This window comes from Salvelinus namaycush, chromosome 32 (genome assembly GCF_016432855.1).
Source record: "Salvelinus namaycush isolate Seneca chromosome 32, SaNama_1.0, whole genome shotgun sequence".
NCBI classification, from domain to species: domain Eukaryota; kingdom Metazoa; phylum Chordata; class Actinopteri; order Salmoniformes; family Salmonidae; genus Salvelinus; species Salvelinus namaycush.
The window spans coordinates 10,185,012-10,208,977 of record NC_052338.1 but is presented as its reverse complement, the minus strand read 5'-3'; positions in this window follow the sequence as shown (position 1 = coordinate 10,208,977).

The window sequence follows — 23,966 nt, the reverse complement described above, 5'->3', positions numbered from 1 at the left end:
GGGGATCGGTGGTAGGGTTTGCGGGGAATAATAATAAAGGTATATTCTTTAAAAAAGTATGTATGTCTATATAGGTATGTGTATGTATATATGTGTATATGTATGCATACGTGTATGGATATATATATTTACCCAAAAAAATATGGGGGATTGGAAATGATGCAGACGATTACATTGGAAGCAACATTCTTTCCGCAATATTAAGCTGATCCACCCCTAAAAAAAAAAGAATAAAAAATAAAAATAAAAAAAATAAAAATAGTGAAGGTATCCACAGCTGTGAGTTCAGTCTCTATACTATCAACCAAAAACCTTTGATCATAAGTCTCTTTGCTGTAGGCTACTGCAGAAATACAGTGAGTGTGGAATACATGAGGTTTGAGGAATAGTCTGAAAAAAATACTAATAGAGCACAAGATTTGAGAAGATTGGCCTTGTGAGGGTTGATCGAAGCAAACCTCTTGCCTGTGAATATTTTGTTTCTTTGTTTAGCCTGTACCTGTGTTCATGTGCTCAGCCGCATAGTGTGTGTTCATGTTTAACGCATCTCATCGAACCAATCACTCTCTATTGTATGGTTGCTTGTAGTACCTGCTACCTATTGCTTCGTCCCTTTGAGAAAATTTCATTAGGACCATCTTGTGTTGTAAACCCAAGGGCTCTCTGAAAATATTCAATTTGGTGTTTTTTGTTTGTTGGGCTGTTGCACATTTTTCCATTAAGTTTAATTAGAGTGTATTGTTCATTCAGCCCCAATGCGTGATCCATTCCCACTGCATTATCCATTTCCAGTACAGTTTACATGATGTGAATGGCTTATAAGACATTTACTTCAAGTGCCATGCCATGTTTACTTATCATTTGCTACAAACTGCAGTCTTTTACTCCAATGACTCAAGTCATTAACACAAATATAGGGATAAACAGTGACGTAATAGCCGAGAAATTAACACCTTTGTCTAAGGCAGGTACCCCCAGGAGTTAGCGCAATGCCGTCAGGGGTACACATTTTCAAACATTCCATTTATATTTTACAACGGGGCTATACATTTGGGTGAGGTTTTTTTCTCGCCTGAGTAGCCTCGTTTCACTGCCAAAAATAAAATTAAACCATCTAGTTTTCAGCAAAATAACAACACAATGTCAAATACAGGTAGCCTATTCAAATAATTAACATCCAATCACATTAACCGTTACCCTCTCACAGGAATTCCAGTAATGGTCCATATGTAGCCAAATGTAGCTGCTGCTCATGTTGGTATCTGTACTGATGATGCAAAAGCCATGACAGAGAGACATAGTGGAGTGGTAACGCACATGCAAGCAGTTGCCACTTGGGTACACTGCAGCATCCACCGAGAGGCTCTTGCTGCCAAGGGAATGCCTGACAGTTTGAAAGACGTTTTGGACACGACAGTGAAAATGGTTAACTTTGTTAAAGCAAGACCCCTGAACTCTCGTGTATTTTCTGCTCTATGCAATGATATGGGCAGCGACCATATAACGGTTTTACAACATACAGAAGTGCGCTGGTTATCAAGGGGCAAAGTATTGACACGTTTTTTTTAAATTGAGAGACAAGCTTAAAGTTTTCTTAACTGACCATCATTTTCACTTGTCTGACCGCTTGCATGATGACAAGTTTCTCACACGACTGGCCTATCTGGGTGATGTTTTTTCTCGCCTGAATGATCTGAATCTAGGATTACAGGGACTCTCCGCAACTATATTCAATGTGCGTGACAAAATTGATTAAGAAGTTGGAGCTCTTCTCTGTCTGCGTTACCAAGGACAACATACAGGTCTTTCCATCATTGTATGATTTTTTGTGTGCAAATGAACTCAAGCTTACGGATAATGTCAAATGTGATATAGCGAAGCACCTGTGTGAGTTGAGTGCGCAATTACGCAGGTACTTTCCCGAAACAGATGACACAAACAACTGGATTCATTATCCCTTTCATGCCCTGCCTCCAGTCCACTTACCAATATCTGAACAAGAGAGCCTCTTCGAAATTGAAACAAGCGGTTCTATGAAAATTGAATTTAAATCAGAAGCCACTGCCAGATTTCTGTATTGGGCTGCGCTCAGAGTATCCTGCCTTGGCAAATTGCTCTGTTTAGACACTGATGCCCTTTGCAACCACGTACCTAAGTGAGAGTGGATTCTCGGCCCTCACTAGCATGAACTAAATACAGGCACAGACTGTGTGGAAAAATTATTAAAGACTGAGACTCTTTCCAATACAACCCAACATTGCAGAGTTATGTGCATCCTTTCAAGCATACCCTTGTCATTAACATGTGGTGAGTTATTCACATTTTTTGTTGAACAAATAAGGTTTATATGTAAGATGGCTAAATAAAGAGCAACATTATTGATTATTATTATATTATTATTTGTGCCCTGGTCCTATAAGAGCTCTTTGTCACTTCCCACGAGCCGGGTTGTGACAAAAACTCACACACATTCTTATGTTTAATAAATGTATCGTATAGTGTGTGTGTGTGTGTGGCAGGCTTACAATGATGGCAAAAAACTACATTTGAGAGTGCGCTGACCCTGGTGCTAGAGGGGGTACGCAGCTGGAGGTTGAATGTTTGAAGGGTTACAAGACTTAAAAAGTTGTTAATGTCTGTTACAAGACATTACTTCTGGTGTCCACTCTCAGGCAGTAACGTTGCCCCAAGAGCCAAAAAGTAGTTACTATGTTATTATGATTGTATAGACAATGCACTGTAATCACCAGTTCAAATCCCAGAGAGTCACTGGAATGTGAAGATCATAGTTAGCATCAGAACCCTCTTCTGTGGCTCATTGTCATAGCATTGCTATGATTCAACAAAGGACAATGGCTGATATGGTCCAGCAAGTGCTTAGCCTCAGAAGCTCTTGCATTTCACCAGATTTAACACTTGAATGTGGAGATTTTTGATAAAGTATAATATATTACCACTCAGTTGTGTGTGCTCATCAAACTGCCCCAGAAATGTCAAACTAGTGAAAACGGCCCAAAACATTTCTGAAGTGTTATCTTGGCCTAAACTAGAATATGTTGTGAGGGAAAGGCTGTCTTTGTACCTACGTTTGCCCATTGAAATTCCTGGGAAATTGTAACTGGTGGGATTACCTTTTGTACAACCGAAAAACCCTTGAACCCCGCACAGCACACCTTTGAGTCTGCACAGCTATGTACTGTATGAGGTTACCATTGACAATGAGAGCAGTTCTCTTATCAAGACTTTGACTTCCCACACAGCCATGTACTTTCAGAGGCTGGCTCAGTAAAGTTCAGTTCAGTAAAGTTCAGAGGGTTGCATCTCAGACAATAAGTCATTGTCTTGTTCTATCTGGGATTATCTCAGCTACAAATTATCCGTATTAATTAAATGCTAACCGGATAACAAACAGAGCGGGAAATGACTCCACCATAGATTATAGAAAAGGTTGCACAGATCGGTGAAACCAATTCTGTGAGAGAAGCATCAGAAATTTAGGGTCAGGGTAAATAGGGGGCAGAGGTCCTCAAACGACAACAGGAAGGGAAATAATTAAATTGCTTTCCGTTGTGTGTTGTATCTCATCAAGATTTGAAGGAAGCGTTTGTTGCAATCGGTATCTCTCCCTCGCCGAAATCGTCAAGCTCCCACAACAAATGGCGCCTGGCATGTATATTTCATTAAAATCCCTGGTTTTCTTATTCACTCTGAAAATATGCTTTGCTCCCCTTTCCGGGGCCCTGGGAACGACGGGAAGATGTGAAATCACACACAGAAGAAAAAACAAGCCAACTCCACTGTGGAGAAATGGGACATCAAACAAAACGGTATTATGTTCAAATGACAGTGCACACATTCCCCATGTGCTGTGGATGCCGCGTCTTAGCCTATTGGATGATAGGCTTGTGAATGAATTCCTCACAGACAAACATCAAACCCGCACATGACATAATATAGTATTTTGTCGATGTTAGTACAGTTTTTTTTATGTCTCTTTTTTTCAGCACTTCATCAGCCACTCGACATGTTCCGGATTCTTATTCAAATATATAGATAAGAGTGTATGATGCCAGGAAATACTAAATGAATAGATTGAAGTATAATAGTGCCAATGTGAAAAGATTAACTCTGGATAGCAAAGTTGGCTCTTGTTTGGTGAATTGGAGAACAATTTGCACTATCAAGTCTCTGGTTAATTATCTAGAAGAAACACACACTTCCCACGCCATTCCCCCTAAAATAAGTTTGGAGACTATAAACAGTATAGAACACGTATCATATACTTTGCATTTGTGCTCTTACAGTACAATGTTCTTCAACCAATATCTAAAAAACTTGAGTGGAGTACACCCTCTATACGACTGTCTGTGGGCATGAAGTCGTACTCTTCCAGCAGAACTAGTGATACAGCGGTAGATGTGTATGTTTGCTTTGTATGTGTGTGTACGTGTCTCCAGCCGGGCTCTGAGACATATGGCTGGGCAGATGGTATTGCACGGTGGGAAGAGTGTGTCTCTGGTCGGCTGGCACAGCTGGCAGAAGCTGGCAGAGCTTTGGGCTCCTCTCAATGGCAGCCAGCCAGGTGTCTGCGTGTGGGAGGGTGGGCACACCGCCACAGAGATACAGGAAAGGGTGGAATTTGTAACATAACATTTCCCATTTGAGTCAAGGAATGAAGGCACCAAAGGATCCGTAGGGCTGTGGACGGATGCATATAAACTAGAAGAGATGTGCCAATTTCGCTTCAACGGTGTAGTCGTCCACCAAGCTTGTGAATGAGTGTCAGTGTCGGAAAAAAGTTCAAAGTAGTTGCTCGCCACTAACCTTCTAGCTATTGCAGTCCATGTATCGTAAATATCAACATTCGGATTGTTTCTTGAACAGTCTTTATGATGGATTCCAGAGAGAAATATCGACCTTGAACTTATCTGTAGGATATTGTGACAGATATTTTAATATCTATTTTGTGATGATTATCCCTTTGTCAGACCTTGTCATGATATACTGTATCTCTACTCTATGAAAGTCATATGAATTGTGATATATCTCTGACAGATGTGAATGATGATGTATATCGTAAAATACATAATTAGAATGGCAAATTAACTTGAACAGTTTGGAAGCTGTTTTCTCGGGACAGAAGGTTCCTCTGTGATGATTTAATTAATATTAATATGCAAATCAAAAGGTGGTTTGTTTTACTGGCAAATGTCCAATAATTGCTTGGCAGATTTCCTAGGAAAGGAAATAAACCACACAAATGTGTCAGAATTAGAATATTAGATGTGAATGTTGATGAGTAGTTTGCCATCGATTCTGACAACTTATCTTAGCAAAATATTAACTTACCTCATGGGTCTCCAACCTTTTCTGGCATGAGAGCTACTTAAAAAAATTAAACATGTTGTGAGTTACATTTTGTTTTATATAGCTTTCAAATAGGCACATTCTTCTCTTCTGCTGTGCCCCGCAACTCTTCTCTGGGTCGTTGGTGTACGAGATATGTGTTTTTTGTCAATATACCTGGTAAAATAATGGTTAATAAACATCTCCATGGAGCCCCATAAAATGTGCTTTTGTATTTTACGGAATTCTGTTCTCAGTTAAGCAAGAGAGGAATGTTGGCCTAGTGTCACGTCCTGACCTTAGAGATCCTTTTTATGTCTCTGTTTTGGTTGGTCAGGGCGTGAGTTTGGGTGGGCATTCTATGTCTGGTGTTCTATGTTGTCCTTGTGTTGTATTTCTATGTCTGGCCTGATATGGTTCTCAATCAGAGGCAGCTGTCATTCATTGTCTCTGATTGAGAATCATATTTAGGTAGCCTGTTCCCACCTGTGTTTGTGGGTGGTTGTTTCCGGTTTAGTGTTTGTTTCACCTTTCTGGACTGTTAGTTTGTCGTGTTTGTTATTTTGTTATTAGTATTCGTATTTCATTAATAGTAATTATGAGTACTTACCACGCTGCACCTTGGTCCTCTTCTTCTCCTCCAGACGACAAGCGTTACACCTAGTGATGTTTCTGCTGTTAGGCCTACTGCTGCAGCACATCATGGCAGAGTTAGAAGAAAAAAAATGTCCCACCAACTGATACAAATAATCATAATTTTTCTGTCAGCTAAGCCTACCTTGTTGTTAACATTTAATTGAGAAGAGTTTTGAGAAGACGGTTATCATTAGCATCGCTAACTGGCTACATACGGAGTGCTAGAAAGATCAGCACACCAAGCAGACGGGCAAAATTGCTGGAAATTAATTGGGACGTTTTGTTTTTTTAAGCCAATTTAAGTCAATTTCTTAAGCCAATAGTGGCTAACCAGGAGTGGGATAATGTCGATGTGGCTTTGATTGGATAGTAGCCGGGAACTTTATGTTCATGACAGTTGCGATGGAACACATGAAAAAAATGCATGTACCTTCAGAATTGCTTGGCAAGCTACTCATAGGTGAGCAGCGAACTACTGGTAGCTCACGATCTACCTGTTGGAGATCCATGACTTACCTTATATTAGCACATTAGCTAGTTAATAAATGTTTACATAGTGACCTGATAGCATTATTATAAATTATTTTTACCCTCTTTTGAAAATGTAAACTACAAGTTAACGTAACATATACAATATCAGGTTTCTGTAGTGTTTCCCAATATCAGCCGAGGAAGTCACCATCGCAACCTCATGCTGGGCTTGTGTCAGATGCACACGCCTGTTTGTTGCTATCAGTGTGGGAAACTCTTTCCCGTTCCCAGGATGCCTCTGGAACTCCCGTCACAGACCTCATCCTCCTCTCCACGCACCCTGACCCAGCCGGGTGCCCGATCAAGGGGAACAGGGAAACCAGTGAAACCTCTCTTTCTCCCCTACTGTTGGGAAACCTCATGTTAGGTTGGTGCTTTATTTCCTGTCCCATGTGTGTATGTACCATCAACCCCAAGGGGGGAAACAGTGGCCCATTTCAAAGTGGGTGTGACTGTATGTACGTTTTGAGGGACAGAAGCGGATGACAAGGGAATGACACTGAGCAGATCACCCCATGTAACGTGATTGGAGACTTGGGCCTTACGTCCTCTGAACTGCCATTTTGTTGGCTCACATTTTTAAACCGTTGTTTCTTTAAACCTTGGTTTTGAGCTTTGGTCCCCCAGAAGCCACCACTGCCTAAGATACAGAGCTCTAGCCCCCAAGTTCTAAGATCTTACTAAGACTGTGTATAGGCATTTTGAAATGTTATGTTATGGAGAAGTGTTCTGTTATGCCACACATAACCTCTATATAACTAGAAGGGATAAAAAGGGAGAAATACAGAATGAGAAATGTACTGGAGGAGGAAAAGGCCCCTGGTGGAATACACAGTCCTCCTTTGTGTTTCATTTATTAGGTTCAAATGTCCTTATCTGGAGAGGCCCCAGTAAAAATCCCCTCTAGTTTTATGATCTGTCAGCCCACTGGTTTTATAGGAGGGATGCAGCGGCCAGGCACCTCACCAATGGTGCCTGAAATCTGCACAATGGTCTTGTGAATGGTATGTTTTCTCGCCCCCTTTCCCCTTCTCTTTGCTCCCTTGTTTTCTCCTCGTCGACCCACCTCTCTTCTGCAATTCTTTATTTAATCTGTTTCCAAATCTTTTCACTCTTTTAATCACTCGTTCTTTACCACCTGCTGCCATAATCGCTCGTTTGCTTCATTCATCTGTAAATGTTTCTTATCATAAGGATATGCCATAGACGTCATCACAATATGAACCCAAAATGAAGGGAAAAGATGAAAATACATTTCTCCCTGAAGAATATGACAAATGTAGCAAAATGGGCGGATAATCTGCAGATATTATTGAACTTTAGAAATGAATGGGATAATAAGTAATTAAATGTTCACCTCATATATGAGGACTGCCTTTAAATAACTAGGCCAAAAATGAGCTTTAGCCTGAAACATCCCAGAATCTATTGCATAAGTTGTTGATACAAGTGTTTACATTGTTAAAGGAATGCTGGATGGTGGGGAGCTAAGAAATCTTCCCCTTCAAAATTAGATAGAAGATAGAGCTTTTGCTAATTAGCCGCGTTGTAGGTCATGTTATGCTAACTTGGCTATTTTATATTTTTGCCAATTAGCAAGTGATTACAGTTTGCTGACAGTGTTAGTCAATATGAGCAGAGTACAACTTCTCTGTTAATTCTCATACCAGTCACCCAAGAAAACAACTCCTAGTGATTCTAACATTCATGGATCGGATGTGTGAGTCTGTGTTATTATAGACACTGTAAAGGTGAATGGTAGGTTTTAATAGACGCGTCATTTAGTTTTGAACACTTTAAGAGAGATATCAATCATTCATAGAGCCAGACTGACAGAACCACATTGTAATACAAAATCCACATTTCTGTCAAACATCAAATATAGCAATTCGCATTTCAAGATCTGTTTAGCATCATCTCCAGGCTTGTTTGCTATAAGCAATATATTAACCACAACCATAATGGACATCTAGTTCGACATGGGTCTAACTATTTACCGTTAGGATAGTTTCAGTATAAAATGTTTTTGGAGACATTTCACAAAAATACCACGGGAAAACAAAAAACGATATATAATTGAAATGTATTTTTCAGTAGGCGGCATGTCGTTGATTGCATGCATTGACTGTCTCTTCAATATGAGCATAATGGGAGCTTAGCTGTCATTTTCATTTGTAGTCAGCCAAAATGTTGCGATGTCATCTGCCTCAGTGGCAGGAGGTTGACTGCGAGAGAGCAGACAAATGAAACAATTAGCATACTCAGATAGGAGTGTGATTGTGACACTGTAATACAGGACTCCAAATGCCAAGGGTTGTAGGTGGCATCGTGCATTGCGCATCATGCTCAATGCCACCAATGCGGTAATGGTATGCGTATGTATTGCTTTATACATGCTTTATGACTCCCATTAGTGGAGGAACAATAACTGAACAGGCGGTGTCATATGTACAGGAGAAGTATCTGTTATTATGTGGAAGAGCAGTCATTATAGCAAAAATACTGTGTAGGATCACGATACACTTGAATTATTGCAACAGCAGGGGGTCATGATACGTCAATTGTGAGAAGAGGCTGACGATCGATATGATCACCATCATGCCTATGGATTATATTCATTCAGTTTCATTTTCTCATAAAATGGAAGGAAAAAAACACATCTTTAGGTAAATGATGGCGTGAAAGAATTGCCTTATCAACCACCATGTAACCACCTATTTGAACAAGTCTCTCTTGCTAAATAGATTTATCTTAATGAGAATAACCTGTATAAATAAAGGTTAATGATCAGTGCCTTCAGAAATTATTCACACCCCTTTACTTTTCCACATTTGTTGTGTTACAGCCTGAATTTTTAAATGTAGATTGTATGTCACTGGCCTACATACAATACCCCATAATGTCAAAGTGGAATTAGGTTTTTCAAATTTTTTTACTAATTAATTAAAAATGAAGAGCTGAAATGTCTTGAGTCAATAAGTATTCAACCCCTTTGTTATTGCAAGCCTAAATCAGTTCAGGAGTAAAATATTGCTTAAGTCACAAAATCAGTGTTGAACATAATTTTTTCATGACTACGTCATCTCTATACCCCACATGTTAAATTATCTCTAAATTCCCTCAGTCGAGCAGTGAATTTCAAATACAGACTCAACCACAAAGACTAGGGAGGTTTTCCAATGCCTCGGAAAGAAGGGCACCTATAGGCCAATGGGTAAAAAAATATCCCTTTGAATATCCCTTTGAGCATGGTGACGTTATTTATTACACTTTGGATGGTGTATCAATACACCGAGTCACTACAAAGATACAAGCCTCCTTCCTAACTCATTTGCTGGAGAGGAAGGAAACCACTCAGGGATTTCACCATGAGGCCAAGGGTGACTTTAAAGTTGCACTGTGCAGAAATTGCTCTTTAATAGTTTGCTTAATTTCAGTTTATGTGACAAAATAACTAACAGTGTAGAGAATCATTATACCTTCTAAACTGCTGTGAAATATATTTTCCATAACCAGAAATATTGTTGTTTGAAGCTGGTTTACAAAACCGAAAGTAAACAAAACTTAAGAACCGGAAGCATAGAAATTGTGCACATAGAACAGATCTAACGCTTCTTGGACTTGCTTTCAAATAGAATAATACATCTGTAATTCACTATTTCTATGTGAATTTGGCCAGGTCGCCCAAAATGTTACATATTCCCACTTTAAAACAGTTTAATAGCTGTGATGGATCAACAAAATTGTATTTACTCCCCAATACTAACCTAAATGACAGAGTGAAAATAAGGAAGCCTGTACAGAATACAATTATCCCAAACATGTATCCTGTTTTCAACAAGGCACTAAAGTAATACTGTAACAAATGCGGCAAAGCAATTACTTTTTGTCCTGAAAACAGTGTTATGTATGGGGAAAATCCAATACAACACATTATTGTGTACCACTCTTCATATTTTGGTTGCTGCATCATGTTATGGGTATGCTTGTAACCGTTAAGGACTGGGGCATTTTTCCAGATAAAAATAAATGGAATTGAGCTAAGCACAGGCAAAATCCTATAGGAAAACCTTGTTCAGTCTGCTTTCCACCAGACACTGGGAGATCAATTCACCTTTCAGCAGGTCAATAAGATAAAACATGAGGCCAAATCTACACTGAAGTTGCTTACCAAGAAGACAGTGAAAGTTCCTGAGTGACCAAGTTAGAGTTTTGACTTAAATCTACTTGAAACTCTATGGCAATACTTGAAAATGGTTGTCTAGCAATTATCAACAACCAATAGGAATTTTGAAAAAAAGAATGGGCAAATGTTGCACAATCCAGGGGTGGGAAGCTCTTAGTGACTTACCCAGAAAGACTCACAGCTGTAATCACTGCCAAAGGCGCTTCTACAAAGTATTGACTCAAGATTGTGATTGTGAAAGATTGTGAAAAAATATATATATTTTACCTTTTATTTATACAGGTTTTTTCTCATTGAGATAACATCTCTTTTCCAAGAGAGACCTGGTCCAATAGCAGCAGAGGGAACAACGTTTCAGACAAAACTATTTACATACACTAACACAACATTAAACAAAACTATAAACACACGTACAGTACAACAAAAACACAAACGTCTTGACTAAAAACAGCTGGCCTAAAAACAATTACACTCTTCTATGATATATACATTGATCAAGTGTTTAAACTCCACCAACGAAACTAGATCATCACATTTTAAAATGTTCATGACAGAATTCCAGGACCACGGAGCTAAGTAACTAAAACTATTTCTACCATGTCCTGTTCTAATTTTTGGTACTGTTAGAAGCAAATCAGACTTGGACTGTAATTTATATTTATTTACTGACCTGATTAAAAAAGAATAGAGATAAAATGGCATTTTACCCAATATGGCCTTATAAATCAGTGTATACCAGTGTTTAAGCCTACGCAAGGTCAATGACGACCAGCCAACAGCGCTGTAGAGATCACAATGATGTGTTAGACATTTCTGATTTGAAATGAACCTGAGGGCTGCATGATACACTGAATCAAGTGCTCTCAGGGTAGTGGCTGAGGCCTGCATATATATAACATCACTAAAATCTAAAACCGACAGTAATGTACATCGTACCAGCTCCTTACTGGCCTCAAAAGTAAAACAAGCCTTATGCGGAAATAAAATCCTATTTTCAGCTTGAGCTTCCTTATCAAGTTCTTTACATGCACAGTGAAGCTCAGCTTATCATCAACCCACACACCCAAATATTTGTACACTTTAACTTGCTCTATAGTATGTCCAGCCAATGTAGCAATGACATGATTTGTAACATGCCTGGTATTTGACAATACCATGCATTTTGTTTTACCCAAATTTAGAATCAGCTTTAAATCATACAGATTATTTTGTATGATGTTAAATACTCTTTGGGCATTTTCAAAAGCTAAAGATAAACTACTACCACTTGACTAAAGAACAGTATCATCTGCATAAAAATGAACATCCGCTGTTTCAATATGATCCCCAATGTTGTTGATATACAAAATGAACAACAGTGGGCCCAAAATAGAACCTTGCGGAACACCTGAGCACAACTCTATGGACTCAGATTTACAACCATCCACCATTACACATTGTGTACGATTTGATAGGTAATTTATAAACCAATCTAGAGCATGACCAGTAATTCCACAACATTTTAACCTTTGCACTAACACAGCATGGTCCACGGTGTCAAAAGCATTCGACAAATCAATAAAAAAAAGACACACAATGTAACTTCTTATCAAGAGCACAGTGGATGTCATTTAAAACCTTCAATGTTGCTGAAACAGTGCTGTGGCCAGACCTAAAACCTGATGGCATTCCATTTAAGATGTTGTTTTCTTTAGAAGTAGACCTTTAACTGCCTACTAAGGACTCCAGTACCTTTGACAGTACAGACAATTTTGATATGGGTCGATAGTTGTCAAGTAGCGAAGGATCTCCACCTTTCAGGAGAGGCAGTACAAAAGCAGATTTCCATAACTTGGGGATTTCCTTAACATCAAGCGTGAGGTTAAAAATACATGTTAAGAAGGAGCAATGATGTCTGCAGCTCAGCTAGGTGTGGTCTAGTTCATCAGGACCAGGGGATTTTTTTTTGTCGATTTTTTTTAGGGCTTTACACACTTCTGAAACAGAAGGATGAAAAAGAGAACCTGGTGAAGGAGTGCACAGGGGTTTCAGGTAAATTCGTAGGGGTCTCAAATATACCTTTGACCTTTTCAAATAAACTGCCTGCATCTAAAACATGCGTATTCAAGGCTTTCAGAATGGAGGTTCTCTCCGTTACAATTTGTGTATCGACCAACAATTGTTTGGGAAGCTGTATCTTTTTTGCACTCCAAACCCTTCACTCCTTGCCAAAATTTGGATGGATTATTTCAATTTTGTGAAGTAGATTTCAGGTAGTGGTCTGCTTTCAATTTACGGATCATAGCCACACCCATATTTCGAAGATGTTTAAAAGCCATCCAATCATCTGCCAAACCAGTCCCTCTTGCTTTAGCCCACATAGCATTTCGTTCCCTTATGATTTTTGTAAGTTCCTTTGTAAACCAAGGGTTCTCTCTGCCCTTAATCCTGAATATTTAAGTTATTACATAATTCATTATTTAATATTAAATACATTTGGAAAATGTCCCACCATTTTTTTTACTTTGTCATTATGGAATATTTTGTGTATATGGGTGAGAACATTTTTAATTCAGGCTGTAACACATCTGGAATAAGTCAAGGGGTTTGAATACTTTCTGAAGGCACTGTAACTTTTGGTCATATCTACTACTACAGTTATGGGTCTACAACAATACATGTGAAAATGGTATCTTTCCCTCGCCCAGTGAGTTTGTTTAAAATCCATCCGTCTCTGGTGCAGTATGCTCACAGCACCTACCTGCAGCACAGATGGTAGGCCGCCTCCCCCTCATTATCGCTCCCTGGGAGATGAAAAAGAAAGGAAATTGCCTCCCAATTACAGAGGGAGCAATTTGCGGCCGGCTGTCAGCATTACGGAAAAGAGAGCTATCATTACAGGGGTGGGATTAGTGCTGATTTACATGGCATGTAGATAGGGGATGCTCCCATCCCATCAACTTCCTGCCTTGAATAAGAGGATTTTGCTCAGTGAAGTCAGTGTCAAGGTCAGCCATGTTTAAATGGAATGGGTATGGGAAAAGATAGAGGTGTTAAAAAAAACTTGACTTTGTAGAGTAGAGATTCCATTGATGTATCTTTATGTATTTCTGTTTTGATGTATACTGAACAAAAATATAAGCGTACCATGTAAAGTGTTTATCCCATGTTAAGAACAAATCCTTATTTACAATGACAGCCTAAAAAATGCGTACTCAAGGCTTTCAGAATTTTCTGTGTATCGACCAACAATTGTTTGGGAAGCTGTGTATCTTTTCTTCACTCCAAACCCTTCACTACTTGCCAAAATTTGGATGGATTATTTACATTTTGTGAAGTAGATTTCAGGTAGTGGTCTGCTTTCAATTTACGGATCCATATTTCGAAGATGTTTAAAAGCCATCCAATCATCTGCCAAACCAGTCCCTCTTGCTTTAGCCCACATAGCATTCCCTTATGTTCCCTTATGATTTTTGTAAGTTCCTTAGTAAACCAAGGGTTCTCTCTGCCCTTAATCCTGAGGTTAACTGCCTTGTTCAGGAGCAGAAGGACAGATTTTTATCTTGGGGATTCGATCCTGCAACCTTTTGATTACTGGCCCAAAGCTCTAACCACAAGGCAACCTGCCGCCCCATCCCTGTTAATGAGCATTTCTCTGACATCACCTGACAGGTGTGGCATATCAAGAAGCTGATTAAACAGCATGATCATTACACAGGTGTACTTTGTGCTAGGGACAAGAAAAGGCCACTCTAAAATGTGCAGTTTTGTCACACAACACAATGCCACAGCTGTCTCAAGTTTTGAGGGAGCATGCAATTGGCATGCTGACTGCAGGAATGTCCACCAGAGCTGTTGATAGAGAATTGAATGTTAATTTATGTACCATAAGCCGTCTCCAACATCGTTTTAAAGAATTTGGCAGTACATCCAACCGGCCTCACAACCGCAGACCACATGTCACCACGCTAGCCCAGGACCTCCACATCCAGCTTCCTCACCTGCGGGATCGTATGAGACCAGCCACCCAGACAGCTTATGAAACTAAGGAGTATTTCTGTCTGTAATAAAGCCATTTTGTGGGGGAAAACTAATTCAGATTGGCTGGTTGCCTGCCCCTGCACAGTCATGTGAAATCCATAGATTAGGGCCTAATGTATTTATTACAATTGATTGACTTCCTTATATGAACTGTAACTCAGTAAAATTGTTAAATGTTGCATGCTGCGTTTATATTGTTGCTCAGTATAGTAATTAAGGTTTCCATTAGTCCAAAAGTCTGAGAAGCACATTGACTACGACATTTACTTAAAGCTTACAGTGACATTAAGTTCAAAGTTAGGCAGCAAGTACAGTAAAGACAAAGGACTAATTCTCTTATCTTTGAGTGTCCTTGTTGAATAATTCATCCGCTGATGTCAAGAATAATAATAGACAGTCTGGGAAGCCATCGCTGTTCTGTCTCCAAGCGGCCATATGGCTAGCACCATGGCTCATGAAATTATAAAAATAAATGTACAGTAGGGTACTAAGAACTGCCAGCTAGCATCGCTCATAAATGCATATTGAGCCTCTCCATCAAAGCAATATTAGTCAGTGTTTGTGTGTGTGTGCGCACGGGGCTTTTGACATATGCAAATGCAATTTCAGATCAGATTTGTGATTCGGGCCAAGTTGAGACAACACAATGGAGATGACATTCACTGGCGTCTTTAAAAATGCATGCGGCGCATGGTGAGTGATGGCCAATGTCCTGTCGTTAAAATTCATTGGCAGCATATGATCCGTCCATATGGGCCATTAGCAGTTCCAATAACTGAGGCTCCGTCCATTGCTTCTGTCGCAGAGAAAGAGAGAGAGAGGGAGATAGACAGATTCACTCCATATGGTCCAAAAACATGGCGGGGACAGCAGTCAACTGTTGGTGGTCATTTCCAAGGTCCACAAAACCACATCATTACCCAAACCATGATTACATTTTAGTCCGTTTTTTAACACAGGCAGTGGTCAGGGCCACCATAAGTTGCCCCAGACTGGAATTTATACAGGGACCCTTCTAATAGCATAAGTTTATAGGGCCTGTAATACTGTACAGTGGGGCAAAAAAGTATTTAGTCAGCCACCAATTGTGCAAGTTCTCCCACTTAAAAAGATGAGAGAGGCCTGTAATTTTCATCATAGGTACACTTCAACTATGACAGACAAAATGAGAAAAAAAATTCAAAAAAATCACATTGTAGAATTTTTTATGAATTTATTTGCAAATTATGGTGGAAAATAAGTATTTGGTCACCTACAAACAAGCAAGATTTCTGGCTCTCACAGACCTGTAACTTCTTCTTTAAGAGGCTCCTCTGTCCTCCACTCGTTACCTGTATTAATGGCACCTGTTTGAACTTGTTATCAGTATAAAAGACACCTGTCCACAACCTCAAACAGTCACACTCCAAACTCCCCTATGGCCAAGACCAAAGAGCTGTCAAAGGACACCAGAAACAAAATTGTAGACCTGCACCAGGCTGGGAAGACTGAATCTGCAATAGGTAAGCAGCTTGGTTTGAAGAAATCAACTGTGGGAGCAATTATTAGGAAATGGAAGACATACAAGACCACTGATAATCTCCCTCGATCTGGGGCTCCACGCAAGATCTCACCCCGTGGGGTCAAAATGATCACAAGAACGGTGTGCAAAAATCCCAGAACCACACGGGGGGACCTAGTGATTGACCTGCAGAGAGCTGGGACCAAAGTAACAAAGCCTACCATCAGTAACACACTACGCCGCCAGGGACTCAAATCCTGCAGTGCCAGACGTGTCCCCCTGCTTAAGCCAGTACATGTCCAGGCCCGTCTGAAGTTTGCTAGAGAGCATTTGGATGATCCAGAAGAAGATTGGGAGAATGTCATATGGTCAGATGAAACCAAAATAGAACTTTTTGGTAAAAACTCAACTCGTCGTGTTTGGAGGACAAAGAATGCTGAGTTGCATCCAAAGAACACCATACCTACTGTGATGCATGGGGGTGGAAACATCATGCTTTGGGGCTGTTTTTCTGCAAAGGGACCAGGACGACTGATCCGTGTAAAGGACAGAATGAATGGGGCCATGTATCGTGAGATTTTGAGTGAAAACCTCCTTCCATCAGCAAGGGCATTGAAGATGAAACGTGGCTGGGTCTTTCAGCATGACAATGATCCCAAACACACCGCCCGGGCAACGAAGGAGTGGCTTCGTAAGAAGCATTTCAAGGTCCTGGAGTGGCCTAGCCAGTCTCCAGATCTCAACCCCATAGAAAATCTTTGGAGGGAGTTGAAAGTCCGTGTTGCCCAGCAACAGCCCCAAAACATCACTGCTCTAGAGGACATCTGCATGGAGGAATGGGCCAAAATACCAGCAACAGTGTGTGAAAACCTTGTGAAGACTTACAGAAAACGTTTGACCTCTGTCATTGCCAACAAAGGGTATATAACAAAGTATTGAGAAACTTTTGTTATTGACCAAATACTTATTTTCCACCATAATTTGCAAATAAATTCATTAAAAATCCTACAATGTGATTTTCTGGATTTTTTTCTTCTCATTTTGTCTGTCATAGTTGAAGTGTACCTATGATGATAATTACAGGCCTCTCTCATCTTTTTAAGTGGGAGAACTTGCACAATTGGTGGCTGACTAAATACTTTTTTGCCCCACTGTACCTGATCATGAGAAAAGTGCAGTTTTATTTGAGAGCTTGCGTTAATAGGGCTACCAGATTGACCTGGAGGCCTGAGCTGTAGGTGTGGATGGCTTTCACAAGAATTCTCACATGAATGTGTTTCCACTTAGAAATGATAATTCACTTGAAATTACTTAGGGCTTAATAGGCATGCCATAACATGCAGAGCTACACTAAACCCCCCACAACAAAGTTTATGACAAAGTACTAACACTATTGTCATGCTTGCAGTTGCTTTAACGTGACAGATATCCATAGATGTGCCTCCAAAGCAGCATACTTTACAGTTAAATCCAATAAATTAATATTATGCGCATATTTACTTAACCCCATAGAAGAGCGAAGCATTGTCAAATCACAAATGCCCTCCCTGTGTTTACTTCTGAGATATAGCCTTGAATGTGTGTGTGTGCACACCTCTCTGTGTGTGCACGTACATGCACATCATTGTGCTTACAGTACGTGTGTGTGTGTCTCTGAGGGTCTGTGTTTAGCTGGTCTCAGGGTGTAGGCGGTAATACACAAATAGAATACAAAAAGCAGTCTGCTGTGAGAGCAGACAGCTTTTTCAGCCACAGGCTTAACAATCACAGATAGACACCTTTCCCATGACCTCACACTAAACTTCATCTATCTAACCACCCCCAGTGCTACAACGCACACTCTCAAGCATAATCACACACACACAAAACGCTGCCCACATACTTTCATACTCACAAACATAACCATAACACATTTACTTGTAATTTATGTAGTTCTGTTCTTGTCTATTAATGTTCTAAATTATGTCATGTTTTATGTTCTGTGTGGACCCCAGGAAGAGTGGCTGCCGGTTCTCTCTCTCTCCCTCTCTCTCTCTCTCTCTCTCTCTTCAGAGTTGTCTACAGGAGATACTCAACGTTGAACTTGAGTGAAATTTTGTCCACTTGTAGGTCTAGAGAGCCTGGAGGAACTGAAATGAGAACAGCAGTCTGGGCCGTGTCCGCAGAGATAAACAGAGAGAATACTTGGAAAAGTCAGCGAATCACCTCCAGATGGCTGCCATGGTAGTTTTGTCTGCCTGAGGTTAGGAGGGAAGAGAGCCTCCCTGCTCCCTCTCCATGTGTTATTGGTGTGTGTGTCTGGGTTTGGACCTACCACACATACACGCACTCCCACACACAAGCTTACCATAGTCCCAGACGGTATTAGATAGAACTTCACAGCCGGCCTGCTTGTGGGAAAAACAACCTGTGGTTACCTAGGTTACCCCATTGGCTCACAGCAAAAACTTGACCTTTTTCAAACGCTATTGTCTGCTTGTTTTAGTCAATTACAAAACTATATTTAAGAAAAGTACATGTCTAAAGATGACTTTTTAACATTGCTTAACGCTGGGCGTTCTCACTAGTAAAAATGTAATATTGTAGGGCTTCCCTCATGCCCCTTTTCATGACGGTGCTAGCAGGCACGTGAGTGAGGAGTGAATGACTGAGTGAGTGCTAGCTAGCTACCGACCGGAACATTAAGCTAGCCGAGACCAACAACACAAACAAACAGAATGTACAGCTACGAGTAGTGAGTTGAGTTACAAACAAACTATCCTAAACAAGTTAAATGTCTTACCTGTGATTAAATGTTTTCCACACACAGCCACGTGTAGCCTACTTGGACACCGAGAGCCACACATTTCCTACTCTTCCACGCCAAATAGTCTGAAGCCTCGGGGCTCTCCCTACGTGGGAGCATTGCGAACCGTAGGTTGGGATTTTTGACCTGGTTACATGTACATTGAACAACACAGCAGCTTTTCTACATGTTTATTAAAATTTCTGTCTAACAAAAAATGGAAAACGATGTTAGCTCTTTTACACTGGAGGTCAATGAGAAAGAATGTGGCCATGGTCGAGGGGAATTCCTTATTATTATGTGACTATCGACTAGGCCCATATGATTAAACATACAGCGTGATGCTTCTGCTGGCAACGATACAGCCATGTTTGCAGACATAGTCGAGGGAATACAATGTATGCTCTATGATGGAAGCCACTGAGTTGGTTCTGCTAGCCAAGTCCATGATTCGGTCTGTTGATTCGCTTTTCCACTGGCATATTCCTCTCACTTGATTGGTTGATCAAAACAGAAAGGAAGTGGGTCGTGTTCAGTTGACAGGAAAGGCTGAACTTAAAGGTTCAATGCATCCATTTTTTAGCTCAATATCAAATCATTTTTGGGTAACAATTAAGTACATTATTGTATTTGCTTTCAATTAAAAAGAAAAATAGCTTTCACCTAATGTCACGTTCCTGACCTGTTTTCTGTTAGTTTTTGTATGTGTTAGTTGGTCAGGATGTGAGTTTGGGTGGGCATTTCTATGTTATGTGTTTCTATGTTGGTAAATGGGTGACCTGATATGGTTCTCAATTAGAGGCAGGTGGTTTTCATCTCCTCTGATTGAGAACCATATTAAGGTAGGTGGTTTCACATTGTTTGTTTGTGGGTGATTGTCACTGTGTCTGTGTTTATTGCACCACACGGTACTGTCTCGTCTCGTTCGTTCGTTCTTTCCTGTTCATGCGTGCTTCGTTATATGTAGTTTGCATGTTCAGGTCAGTCTACGTTGTTTGTTTGTTATTTTGTAAATATTCAAGTATAGTTCGTGTCAGTGTTCGTCGTGTCTAATAAATTCATTATGTCTACATACCTCGCTGCACATTGGTCATCTGATCCCTCTCTCCTCTCCTCGTCCGAGGAGGAGGAAGAATATTACGACGACTATCGTTACACCTAAGAACAATTTTCAAGTAAGAATTTTGCTAGGACTGTCTGGGAGTGGTCTGAGTGGGGAGGGGAAAACGACCTGTTATTGGCAGAAAGGTTGGGAACTCTCTTTATTATTGGTCTATTAACTAATTTACCACCTGGTGATGTCATCAGGCAGGCCAAAACTCCATCCCACCACAACAGGCAGACATTTCAGGCAGTCTTTTCAAACAACTCTTACACTAAAAGGGCATTATCATAATTTTCACAATTTCACAGCATCATTCCAACCTCATAGTGTGGAAATATATATAAACTCGATTTTCCTGTGTTTTAAGTCAAATCAAATGTATTTATAAAGCCCTTTTTACATCAGCAGATGTCACAAAGTGCTTCTACAGAAACCCAGGTTAAACCCCCAAACAGCAAGCGATGCAGATGTAGAAGCAATAAGGAATGCTCGTTTCTTTTCTCTTGAAAATTGTTTTGCTTTGGTGTGCCTTTATGAACATAACCCTGATGAACTATTGATCCAAGCCATAACACTTCAATAAGTAAGCCAATGGCCTTTTTATTGACTCAGACATGAATTTGAATGACGTTCTGAATAAGTTTGTGTGTGACTGATACATTACCCGACCACAGGACAGGACCCAACGGGTAGGAAATGTCTTCAGAGAATATTTACAAGAATGGAAAGCAGGTCAAACCCAGATTGAAATGTAAAAACACTATTGAACAAAATTGTATTCATAACTATTGAGCTTCCCCATTCAACAATTCAACTGAAAATGCTCTACTCTACGTATAGTGCAAAGATGAAAAAGCACAGGAAGATGTTTTAATGCTGAATGCTTCCTCCTCTCCCTCATCCTCTCACTTGTCTCTTTCTTCATCCATTTTACTCTGTTCCTACACACGAGGTCTGGGTAACTCAGGTCAGTCTCATTGGTATCAAGGTTCTGCACTCTCCTCCTTGTTGCTCTTTCTCGGATGCTCCTGTCTTTCACCTTCCTCACATCCCTCTCTCGCTTCAGTGCCTCAACCAATCTTACCTCCATGTCCAGCCTGAGCCTCTCTCCCTCTTTCACCATTACCTCTTTCATCTTTCTCATCTCCTGCTCCATCACGGTAATTTCTACCTCAAGCTTCTCGGACATGGAAATCCTCACCTGCTTTCTGAACTTCTCCACCTGTCTCTTTTTCTCGCTCCACATCTCCGCCTCCCTTTCTGTTTTCTCTCTCTCCATCTCGGGGCATTCGGTCTCCCTGATCTTCTCAATGGCCTCCATCTCCTTCTTTCCTCCTCTCTCTGCCTTTCTTTCTCTTCCAGACACATCCTCTGTTTCTCGTCCTTTCCTCTGCATCTCCACTTCCACCTTTTCAGCGTCCAGTTCTCTCTCTTTCTCCCTAAGCATGCTCCTTTCTTCCTCAATCTCCTCATTATCTTTCTTCCTCAAATTCCTCAATCTCTCCCTCTCTCTTTCCCCCAACTTCCTCTGCTCTTCAACCAACTCCATCCCCAACTCCTCTCTTTTTTTGTCTCTGCCATTCCATCTGTTCCCTCCATCATCCCCCTCCTCCCCTCCCCTCTCCTCACCTCAGTCGCCCATGACCTCTCCTCTCCCCTTACTTCTCTCTCTTGCTCTCTCCTTCGTCCAATTCTCTCCATCTCCTTTCTCCTCTCCTCTTTAAGGTCATTGATCCTGAGCTCTAACTCTCTCGTGTTGTACTCGTGCATTCTGTCCAGCTTCTCATTCAGCCACTTTCTCTCCTTAATCTGTTGCGTCTTCATCCTCTCATCCATGTACAGCCTCCACTCCTCCGCCTTCCTACCCATCTCCCACATCGTAACTCTCCAACTGAGGGAGGGAGGGACAAATCATTGTTAGCCTTCACTATTCAATGTATTTTTAATTAAAATATTTTTAAGGTCTTTAGGCCCATACAGTACACTTAACATTACAAGTACAAGAAAAGCACAAGAATGAACACATGCATACTAACAGTAATAGTAAAACATTTACTTCTTTTTTTATCTAAAAGGTTTTACCTGCAGTCTCTCTTATGTCTTGAATTAATCTTTGCGCATCTCTCTCTCTCTCTCTCTCGTAGAAATTAATTTTGTTTTAGAACTCCCTTCTGGTGTCCATTATTGTGACATCCCTTGTTGCTATCGCCAATATTCTTCGCTGGAACTCTACACAAACTTTGAAATTAGAATTCTTATTCTACCAAAGCAATGGAAACGCGTGGGGGGAAAGATGCCGAATCTCCTCATTGGCCCCAGCCTAAATTTAGGATATTGTTTATATGTGAATTTCATGTTGAGGTAGAAATCTGTGTATAATGCTTGTATGGATGTCTTCCATGTTCTATCCTCCACGGTCTGCGTTCCATTGACCTCTTTACCGCATCTATGAAGTAACACCATTGTGACATCATACCTGATAACTATCTAGTTTGCCCTGCATTATAGGATGGTTCGTTTATCTGTCCGTTGATTAAGTAATGACAACATGATCTCTCTCTCAAACACGCATACATATACACACACACACACACAAATAAAACAATTCAGGAAACTGCTCTCTGTAGAGACTTTGATTGAATTGGCACCCATCAACAGTCTTTTTCCTCTCTTTTCTGTCCGTGATTTCCTCTTGTATGAACACAATGACCCAGAGGAACATCCCTTTTATCAGTCAGTGTAAGCCTTAGATAGGTTTAAACCCTGAAGGAATCCTTTCCTAACTCGCATTCATTATTATCTACACCACTGTTTCTACAGTTACTATCCAAATGAAAACAAAGGGCCATATTGGAATGGGGAATTGAAAATACACAGCCATCCTTAGGGACTTTAGATGATGCTGCTGCCAAAATAGCTGGCGTGTCACATGTTTGACCTTATCTGACCTTCCCTCTAAATTCAGTTGTAACCTTTTCACACTTGTATGAAGACCTGAACCGTGCCTTGTTGGCTCTGATATGTTTCCTTTCACATCGTCCTTTCCAGAAAGGTACCACAATGGTGGATGTGTAACCAGGCCAGTACAGTATAACTGGCTCAGCTCAGCAGTGTGAAAAGGGTTTATTTATTTATTTTGTATTTAACCTTTATTTAACTAGGCAAGTCAGTTAAGAACAAATTCTTATTTACAATGACGGCCTACCCCGGCCAAACCTGGATTTAATCCATTTTAGAGTAAGGCTGTAACATAACAGAATGTGCAAAAAAAGTCAAAGGGTCTGAATACTTTCCGAATGCACTGTAGGAGTATATGGAAAAATCATTGTGGGCATTGACTGACCATCTATTTTTACAGGTAATTTATTTTTCCAGTCATTTACCAGACTGCATTCAATAGGGAAAGGGAAAATAAAAAAACAACCACATAACATGCTCATTGCAAGTGTTCCAGTTGTTTAGAGCAAATGGAGAAAAATGAACACTCAACCTCTTCTCCGCACCCAATCAAAAGAAGTCTCTAAAATGCAAATGCACAGACAATAATGTTTCATCAAAGGAGATGCATTCTCTCGTAGTTGAACGCAGCCATGACAGGTAAAAAGATAGAGCAAAGACACAATCATCTACAGAGTTAGGTAGAGAAGCATACATTTAACCGAGACAACCGAGTAGGAGTTACTTCGTTTTAACAACAAAGTTAACCTTTGATATACAGTGAATTCCAGTACAATGTTTTTTGCTAGACTAGTGCATGTACTGTAGCCTGTTTAACTTCCCTCACAAACACTAAACCAATGTGAAGAGAAAGTCATATATTTGACAACTAGTCCATCATAAGCTGAAAAGGAGAGAA